Source organism: Aedes aegypti, chromosome 1, assembly GCF_002204515.2.
Source record: "Aedes aegypti strain LVP_AGWG chromosome 1, AaegL5.0 Primary Assembly, whole genome shotgun sequence".
In the NCBI taxonomy this organism is placed as follows: Eukaryota; Metazoa; Arthropoda; class Insecta; order Diptera; family Culicidae; genus Aedes; species Aedes aegypti.
In genome coordinates, this window is record NC_035107.1 from 285,372,803 (window position 1) to 285,382,225 (window position 9,423).

Sequence of the window (9,423 nt, forward strand, 5' to 3'; positions counted from 1 at the left end):
TCAGCTCGCAAGTTATAGCCAGTTGTTTCAATCCAAGTGAACAATTCCGTGAATTCAACTAATTCTTGCTTCTTTCGAAACTTTGCTGGGCGTCCTCTATCCACAATGGCTACAAGTCTAGTGATGATCTCGTCGCCAGAATCGGTGGAAATACAAAATTCTTTCGAGTTATCTGCGTACCTGACGAAAATGCCTTCGTTGGACTTCACATCGAATTTTCTATTCTTCTGCTTCGGTACATGGCACATTGCACACGATCCGAATACCTTTAAGTGCTGGGGTTTTTTTTTATTTCCGTACAAAGTGGGCCGAAGGGTCTCAGATTTTCATGAAACTTTTTCCACAGGCAGGGCTCATCAATACATGAATAAAAAAAATTGAGAAAAATCCAGGGTCGCTTATTTTCCCGGAAAACTCAGTTGGATTTTTTGTTTTGTTTTCCTCTGACACTATTTACTTTGAAAATCATAACTCAAGAACGAAGCATCGTAGAAACAAAGTTTTTTTTATAAAAATGAAAGCAGGAATACAAAAAAAAATATTAACTGGAAAAAGTTTTCCACAAAATTTTCCACCGTTGATAAAATTCGTAAAGAAAAGCCGGAAAAACTATGCTCCAACTCATTGAAAATTTTCAAGAAAATATTTTTGAGAAGATAATTTCATAAGCTTCAATCGCTGAAATTTTTGAAATGTATTTTTTTTTTCGTTTTTGAGTTATGGCCAATTTTGTGGAAAATGATCATATAAGCCTTTTCTTTAAAAACCCATATTTCAATCGAAGCATCGGAAAAACAAAGATTTTTTATCAAAGCAATTGCAAATTTTCTAAAACATCTGAAAAAAGATATGGGATTGGTTTTAATGAAGTATAAGTCGGAATGGGTGATATTTTTCATAAAAAATTACACCGCTAAGAAAAACTGAAAAAAACTGTTTCTGCCTCAATTTTTCATTACACTGAAAAGGGATTTTTTCTTTTCCCTGGAACAAATAAGATTATCATTATTTTTATTAATTTTATTTATTCAATTATTCAGTTTATAACTTACATTTTCATCTTAATACTATCTTTTTTTTCAACCGGGTAGATTGTCTTTGGTTGCTAACACCAGAAGATTTTTGTTTCTTTGTATTATTAAGAACAAAGCATGCTGTATTTTCTTGGTTTTCATGTGCATCTGAGAATTCACTAGCAAAAATGCTTCGTTCGTCTTTTGGTATAAATGAATGATATTTTTTTGTTCCGGGAATTGGAACAAGGTTAGAAAATCTTTCCTGAAGAAATTTTTCAGCCTCTGAATAGTCATTTTCAGTTGGATAGATAAATTCCCAATCTTTTTTAAATTGGTCTTTCACCTTTTGGGACACAGCCCAGTCGAAAAATTGTTTGGCGTTATTAATTTCTGCTGACTTTCTAATACTAGCATCTCTAGCCATTCGCTTGTTTTGCCACATTGTTTTTCCGATGCTTCGATTGAAATATGGGTTTTCAAAGAAAAGGCTTATATGGTCATTAGACTGGCCCAGCTTAGTATGGGAGAAAAATAAAGTTGTATGATTCCACGGGGCACTCCCCAGGATTATTTCTTGGGGTTAGAGGAAGCCTTTCTGAAAAATTCAGCTCATTTGGTCGTTCCATGAGCTGGCGCATTTGAATTGAAGTTAATATGGGATTTTCAGCTCAAACATATGAGCAACAGCACATCATCTACTGTTTGGTTCAGGAAAATTGATGATCGCGTTCAATTGGACCCAGAATGTCAGAAATACTACATGGTGTAATATCGAATAATATTGTAGAAGATTGTACCACGATCAAAATTAATAAAGTTGGTGTTTTAACCATCTGAAGTATATCATGCAATACTGCTTGTATTTCTTCAACATAGCTTGAAGGTAGCCATTAAGCGCATCATAGCCACCTATGACGCTGGGTGAGCTGAGGCACATGTCGCATGCATATAAGTGGCTGTACGGGAGTGCTGATCTAAGCCTAACTTTCAACAACTGAAAGAGTAATGAAAATGAGATTAAATCAAGATACAACCTTCTGCAATTATGTTTATTAGGGTATCAACTAGTGTATTTGTCATTCTGGGCTTATTTGAACGCGAACAATTAGTATACGGAACGGAACAGTGACATAGGATCAATTTTCAATATATTTCAGACGAACATCCCATACAAACTTCAAATCGAATGCGCCAGCTGGTGGAGCAACCAATTGAGTTGAAATTTTGAGAGAGCGTTTTTCTTACCCTAAGGCTCATATCTAGGGGGTGCCCCGTTGAGTTTTACAACTTTTTTGTTTTAGGGCCAGTCTAATGGTCATTTTCCACAAAATTGGCCATAACTCAAAAACGAAAAAAAAGTACATTTCAAAAACTTCAGCGATTAAAGCTTATGAAATTACCTTCTCAAAAATATATTTTTGAAAGTTTTCCACTGATTGGAACATAGTTTTTCCGGCTTTTCTTTACGAATTTTCTCAACGGTGGAAAGTTTTGTGGAAAACTGTTTTCAGTTAATTTTTTTTTTATTCCTGAGAAAATTTGCTTTCATTTTCATTCTAAAACTTTAGAGTTATGAATTTTTCAAAGAAAAGGCTCAAAATGGGACATTTGCACATTTTTTACAAAATTGGCCATAACTCAAAAACTAAAAAAAAGTACATTTCAAAAAGTTCAGCGGTTAAAGCTTATGAAATTATCTTCTCAACAATATTTTCTTGAAAATTTTCCACGACAGGGTGTCTACTTGTTTATCGAAATGAAATTCCCTGATATTTCCAGGTTTTTTCCAGGCTTTACAAAAAAAAATCCAGGTTCAAGAAATACTCTAATTTTATATGTCTAAGGGTCGATTTCTTCAACCCCATCTTAGGTTTTAAAATCTAGTTTAATCATTTGGGTAAACGTGGTTTACGGCTTAACAGGTGATCCACTAATTTTCGACGAACGCTAGCTAATCCGAATTGGTACGATAAGCTCAATAATGATTGGAATAAGTTTATGCGCTCGTTTGTCTCATCAAACATCGAAATAAGTAACCTAAGGGTCAAACTATTGAAAAACAATCAGCTAACTATTGAAAAGCAATCAATTTTTTTTTATTGTGATTTTGAATACTTTGCTTATTTGCAACAACTTTTGTTCAAGAATTTTTTTTAGAAAAGCCATTTTGCCACTAAAATTGTCGAACAAAGCTGTGGGAAAGAAAGGGTTAAGCGAAGGTGAAGAAACGGCCTAAAACAAACTAATGACAAATTTTAAAATGTTTTCAATTTAATAGCTATTTATACACTTCTAAAGATTATTTAAAGCATGTTGAAGCTATTCCAATATCTAATATTACAATACGAAGATGCTAACAATACCAAAGCTTATGTTTTATTTAAATGAATTGCATTTGCCAATTATGATGTTTTTTATTTCGTTTGTAAGAGCTTGTGAACTGAACGGAACTCTCAAGTACATCAATGCTTCTTCTTAAAATTATTTTAAGCACATATTATGTACCATTCATTTCCATCGGTCGTTTGGATAGCTAAGACAGCTTCATGGGCGCAAAAGTAAAACTTTATTTGGATTTGTGGCAATATTTTACAATAAACACTAAGTTTATCCATGTGATCATACAGTTCTGACCTGCATAAAAGCTAAATTCTTTAAAATATCTCAATTTGAATCAATCGTGTTAATGGTCTGCTGCATATTTAAGTTCATTATATTTTTTTTAAGATTTTAATTGCAAATTTCTCTGATGATACCTTGAGGAATTACTCCAGAGATTGCTCCTAAGATTTCTTCGGAAATTACTCCATTAATTCTAAAAGATTTCCCAAAGAAATTTTCAGAAGTTTTCTCCAAGGAAATTTGAATGAAATTTTACAGTAAGCTGAGAAATTATTCAGAAAAATTGGTGAAGTATTCCTAAAGCTAAAGCGACCATATATGTCCCGCGAAAGGCGGGACACCCTGTCAGATATCGTTCCCAATTGAATATTATTCGTATTGGATGTGTATTCTACAAACATTTTAGGTCTAAATCATGATCTTATTGCTCAGTTTATTCAAACAATTAGATTTGACGCAGTAATATCATGTTGAAAATTGCGGACGTCTGGTCACCTTACCTAAAGCAAATTTTAGGGTACCTTATGTTACAGTTACTTATGTAATTTCTTAGGTCACCTTTGATGAAACAGGATTTTCAGCAAGACTCACTCTTGAAAAGCTTTCCAAGATTAGGGCTAAATTATTGCTAAGATGATTGAAACATATAAAAAAAAAACATTTCGCAGGATATTGTGAAGGAACTCCTGGAAAAAACAGGACGATATTCCTAAAAGAATGTGTAGGAATCTTATAAAAAATGCTGATGTGGAGCCTTATTGAACTTTTCAATATTCTATGGGGATTTTTTGAGAAATTGATTGGAAAAGGTTTGGATGAACTCCAAATTTCCTTGGACGAAACGCTGGAGACATTCCTAGAATAAATCTAAAGAAACTTAATAATGAAACACAGGTAAAACGAAACGCGAATAACTTTTAAAAATGGCCTATTTTAATATTTTAACAATATTTTTAGCATTAAACTCGATATAATTCGAAAATGGCTGCTTCTAGAAAAATTATTCATATAATCATTATAGCTTAGAATCATTTCAAGATGCTTGCTGTATCATCAGAACGTATTTATTTTGACAAAAAATCAAAATTTAGAAAATCGACCTAAAGTTGTTGCTAGAAAAACTTTTTTATTAAAAATTTCTCCATCATGAAACTTTGTCCTAAACATGGTTTTACTATGAAGATTCTATGGTGAAAATTTAAAAAATATTTAAAATGGGCTTTTCGTGTAATTTAAAATTTAAGTTTTATTTTTGATTTTTCTATGAAAATAAATAAAATATTTTTTCAGTGTATATTTTTTTCTTATAGTCCAAACGGTTCACTACAATTTCTTCATAGAAAATTTTTCTCTAAAATCAACAGTTTCGGAGTTAGAATTTTTCAAATAAGTTGCATGCAAAAATTTATAGGCCATTTTCAAAAGTTACACATGAGTCAAAATGATCAATTTTTCAATTGAAAACACTTATTCTACCATACCAAAAACATGTGCAAAATTTAATCCAAACCGAAGATGGTCGAGTTCTGTGACTGACCGATTTGACATGGAATCCGTCCCCTGAGAAAATTACTAGAGGTAGTAACGTTGAAATGCTCAAGTATTTCCTGAAGCAAATTCTTGAGGAATTCCGGTAAGCATCCTATGAAAAATTGCTGAAAAAATTGGTAGAGCAGTTTCTTGAAGAATTCCTGATAAAATCTCTGGAGCAACCACAATGATAATTCCTGAAACTGTTCTCGAGAAATATGAGAAGAAATTTTGCATTTAAATTATCTGGAAGCAATATAAGGAAAAAAAAAAGACTTTAAAGACTATTTTGATTAAAATAGAGACTTCAGACACCTTCCATCAAAAATAGAGGCTTTTCAGAGACTTGCATGAAAATGGTATCTAAAAAGAAACCTGCTATCAGCCCTAGATATGTTAATCCTTTACTAAATAAATATAGAGACATTAAAAACATCAATCATTTTTTGATAAGCTGATAAAATTTGATACTTGAAAGGATCCTCACTGAACAGCTCATATAGTGTTTTGAGAACGGCGCAGCCGAATTTTTTTTCGAATGAAGAGTGCTTTCTGCTTTCTGGCAAATAATGGTAGCTCTGGGTTATGACGCAAAAATTCTTTGTCGTGAACAGGGACGAAAAAAATCATGCTCACTATACTCAATTTACTGAATTTATGCCACCATCAAAGTAACCGCACCACCACCAATATGATTGTACCAATGAAGATAGCACAAAAGTAGATGGGCAAAACAAACAACGATGCCCGTATGTCGTTGGTGTTTTTGATTGTCAGAAGCAAAAGAGTGTCAGTTTTAGAAAATTGATTATCAATGAGGTTCAAAATAATTAAAAAATATGCTATACGGGTAATGAAGGATCCGATGCACGGAATCGACTATATTGACGCGTCTTTAGTGTGCCTCGTGCAAAAATTACAACTTCCCGAAGCGGAATGTAAAAAAGTCAAGCTGGTTAGAATGAATATCATTTTTTGTCTCCGATTATCAAAAAGCGGTTGAGTAGCAGCAGGTTAAGGGGACACGGGAGACCGTGTTATTTTCCCTATCTTTCGTCTCACTCTAACAATAATCATCAAAACTTTGTGGAAGCAAATTTCGAGTATTAGTGAACCGATGAAGCTGAAAATTTATCGGGTTGTGCACTACATATATAGAATCATAGTGATACATTTTCGCATCGATATATGGAGTGGTTCTTGGGATTTGCTTCTTGAAATGGATAGGGTGATTATGATGACGTCCCGTGCGGCCTTAAAAGGAAACTGACAATCTTGCGCAAGCGCTTTGCCAATCTTTGTTGTGTTGTCAAGGTGAGGATAAAAACAAATAAAAATCAACGAAGATTCTACCCAGCAAGTATCAATGTAGGCGAGGGTAGATTGAGTATTTTCGTCCCTGGTCGTGAACATATTCTATCATGAATTACTACCTCAAAATAATTTCCCTGATTGTTATCGAAATTCCCTAAGAATTCCAGGTTTTTCCAGTGTTGGCAGGGAGCAGAAATGGGGAGCTGGTCACCAGGTTTTCAGCAGCACAAACACTGTTTTGTGTAGTTTGGCGATGCTTTAAACTGCAAATTTTATTTATTAGTTTAGATTACTTTGTCTTGTGTATGCTACTTACACGATCGGTGTTTTAACTACAGAATAACTGTTCTTCTTTGCCTCTAATAATCAATTATAATCGCAATTCAACTGTAATTAATAACGTAATTAGTACTCTAGTGCATGTTGCATGATTAATTATTAAGTACTTTTAATGTAGCTTGTAGGATTTTAACCTCTCTAGCTTTAAGTTTTAGCCTTGTAACTACTTGTGTTCTGTAATAAAAAGTAATTTTAACTGTTTTATAGTTTTAAGTTTTAACATTTCACCTACTGTTTCAAACCACTACTTTTAGTTTTAATTCAAAGAGTTCAGGGAATAACAATCCAACTTTTATAATAATTCTGTTAATATTTCACGGAATGGCAAATTTGCGCACTCATCCACAGTGACTCTGAAATCTATTCATTAGATCTTCTTAGCTAATTGACCGATTGATCTGTCGGAATGACGTTTACTCCGGTGAGGCTAACTCTGCGGAATACATAGCCGTGGAAGTGTTCCCAGCGGCAACATCCTCCCCCCCGTACAACTGGCCACCGGTCCCAGTTTTACCACCATTTTCAATGTTCAATACAGCCAACTTTGCTACCGATCGACGCAGTAATCCCCTCGCGGTTCTTACAACGGCTTGACGGATTCGCCCGTCACTCCCAGAGATGACTTCCGATACTCGTCCCCTTATCCAGTCGTTCCTTCTTCCATCGTTCACAACCAGCACCAAATCTCCAACTTCTACAGGCTTTTCTTCGCGGAACCACTTTGTTCTCTTCGTTAATGTTGGTAACATTTCTCTAATCCATCGTCTCCAGAAACAATCCAGTTGTTGGTTGATCATGTTAAGCGTACTTCTCAGAGCAGCTGCACTATCCGTAGGCTCCGCGACTGGCTGTAGAATTCCCGTTGAGCTTCCCAACAGGAAGTGGTTGGGAGTTAAAGCTTTGCTTTCCGCCGAGTCCAGGGGTAGGTAGGTAAGGGGGCGGCTATTGACGATGCTCTCGGCTTCGGCAACAAACGTTAACAGGGATTCGTCATCCAACTTTCGACCAGAATGATACGCAATATTCATCGCCTGTTTCACCGAGCGTACCATGCGTTCCCAGGCGCCTCCCATGTGTGGGGACGATGGAGGAATGAAAACCCATTTAGTCGTGGTGTTGGTAATTGTTGCCGCTAGGCCCTGTTGGATTTGCTGCATCAATACTCGCTCCGTTCCCTGAAAGTTGGTCCCGTTATCCGAATAAATTTCAGTGGGCGCTCCACGTCGACTCACAAACCGACGAATAGCCTTGATACAGGCATCTGTAGAGAGACTGTTTACCACCTCACAATGTACTGCTCGAATCGTAAGGCAGGTGAAAAGCGCTATCCATCTTTTAGCGCTTCCTCGTCCTATCTTCACCGTCAAAGGGCCAAAGAAGTCCAACCCTACATAGGTGAACGGTCTAGCATACGTCGCCAGACGAGCTGGAGGGAGTGCAGCCATGCGGGGTATACGAGGAGCTGCTCTCCGTATTTTGCATTCTGGGCATCCATTGCTAATCTTCCGAACCAATGTCCGAACCCGAGATACATAATATCGTTGTCTTATTTCGTTGACGACTGTCTCAGCATTGCCATGCTGAAACTGTCGATGATACGAATCCAAAATCAAACTCGTAATTTGGAGATTTTTTGGTAGTATTGCCGGAAACTTTGTATCATTACTCGCATACATTGCAGCGCCAATCCTCCCATCCAGTCGAAGGATTCCAGACTCATCGATGTAGGGCGTCAAGTTGTACAAAGTACTTTTTGTGTCCAATCTGGTCTGCTCGGCTATTGACAAATCACGATTGTGGATAAGGATCGCCATTTCGGATTGAAAAGCTTCTTTCTGAGCCATCTTGATCAAAGTTGTTTCAGCCTGTTGCAGTTCTGCTTGAGTAAGGTAGCCACTAGTTGTTGGTTCACCACCGCGCATTCTTATCAAATTATTCACAAATCTGTGTACATAGGCCATAGCCCTGTGTAGTCGTTCCCACTTGGAAAACCGATTCCAATCGATTACCAGTGGCACATCAATAGTTTCACAATGAACGTTACAAACTCGCAGCTCTTCTACGGTGGACTGTTGTAACAACCTATGTTTTGGCCAACCCGGCTCTGGTTGTTGTAGAAACGCAGGACCCGTAAACCATATTCCTTCAATATCAGCAGTCGGACCATCTCCCCATTTCGTCGCTAGGTCCGCCGGGTTCTGCTTCGAGGGAACCCACTGCCACTCATTCACCTCCGTTACCGACAAGATTTCTCCAACCCTGCAGGCTACATACTGCTTGTACTTGCGAGGATCTGCCTTTAGCCAGGCCAAAACTGTCGACGAGTCGGACCAAAGGTAGCGTTTTACCACGATTACGTTGTGAGACTCAAGAACAAATCGTAGTAGTCTAGATCCAAGCACGGCTGCTTGAAGTTCTAAGCGTGGTATTGACAGTGGTTTAAGCGGGGCAACCTTAGTTTTTCCCGCCACCAAAGCACAGCGTATCACTCCACTTGGGTCAACTATACGGAAATAAGCGACGGCAGCGTATGCACTTTCGCATGCATCCACGAAGACGTGCAATTGTAGTTGCCGGTAGTATTGAACGGTAGCATCCGGGA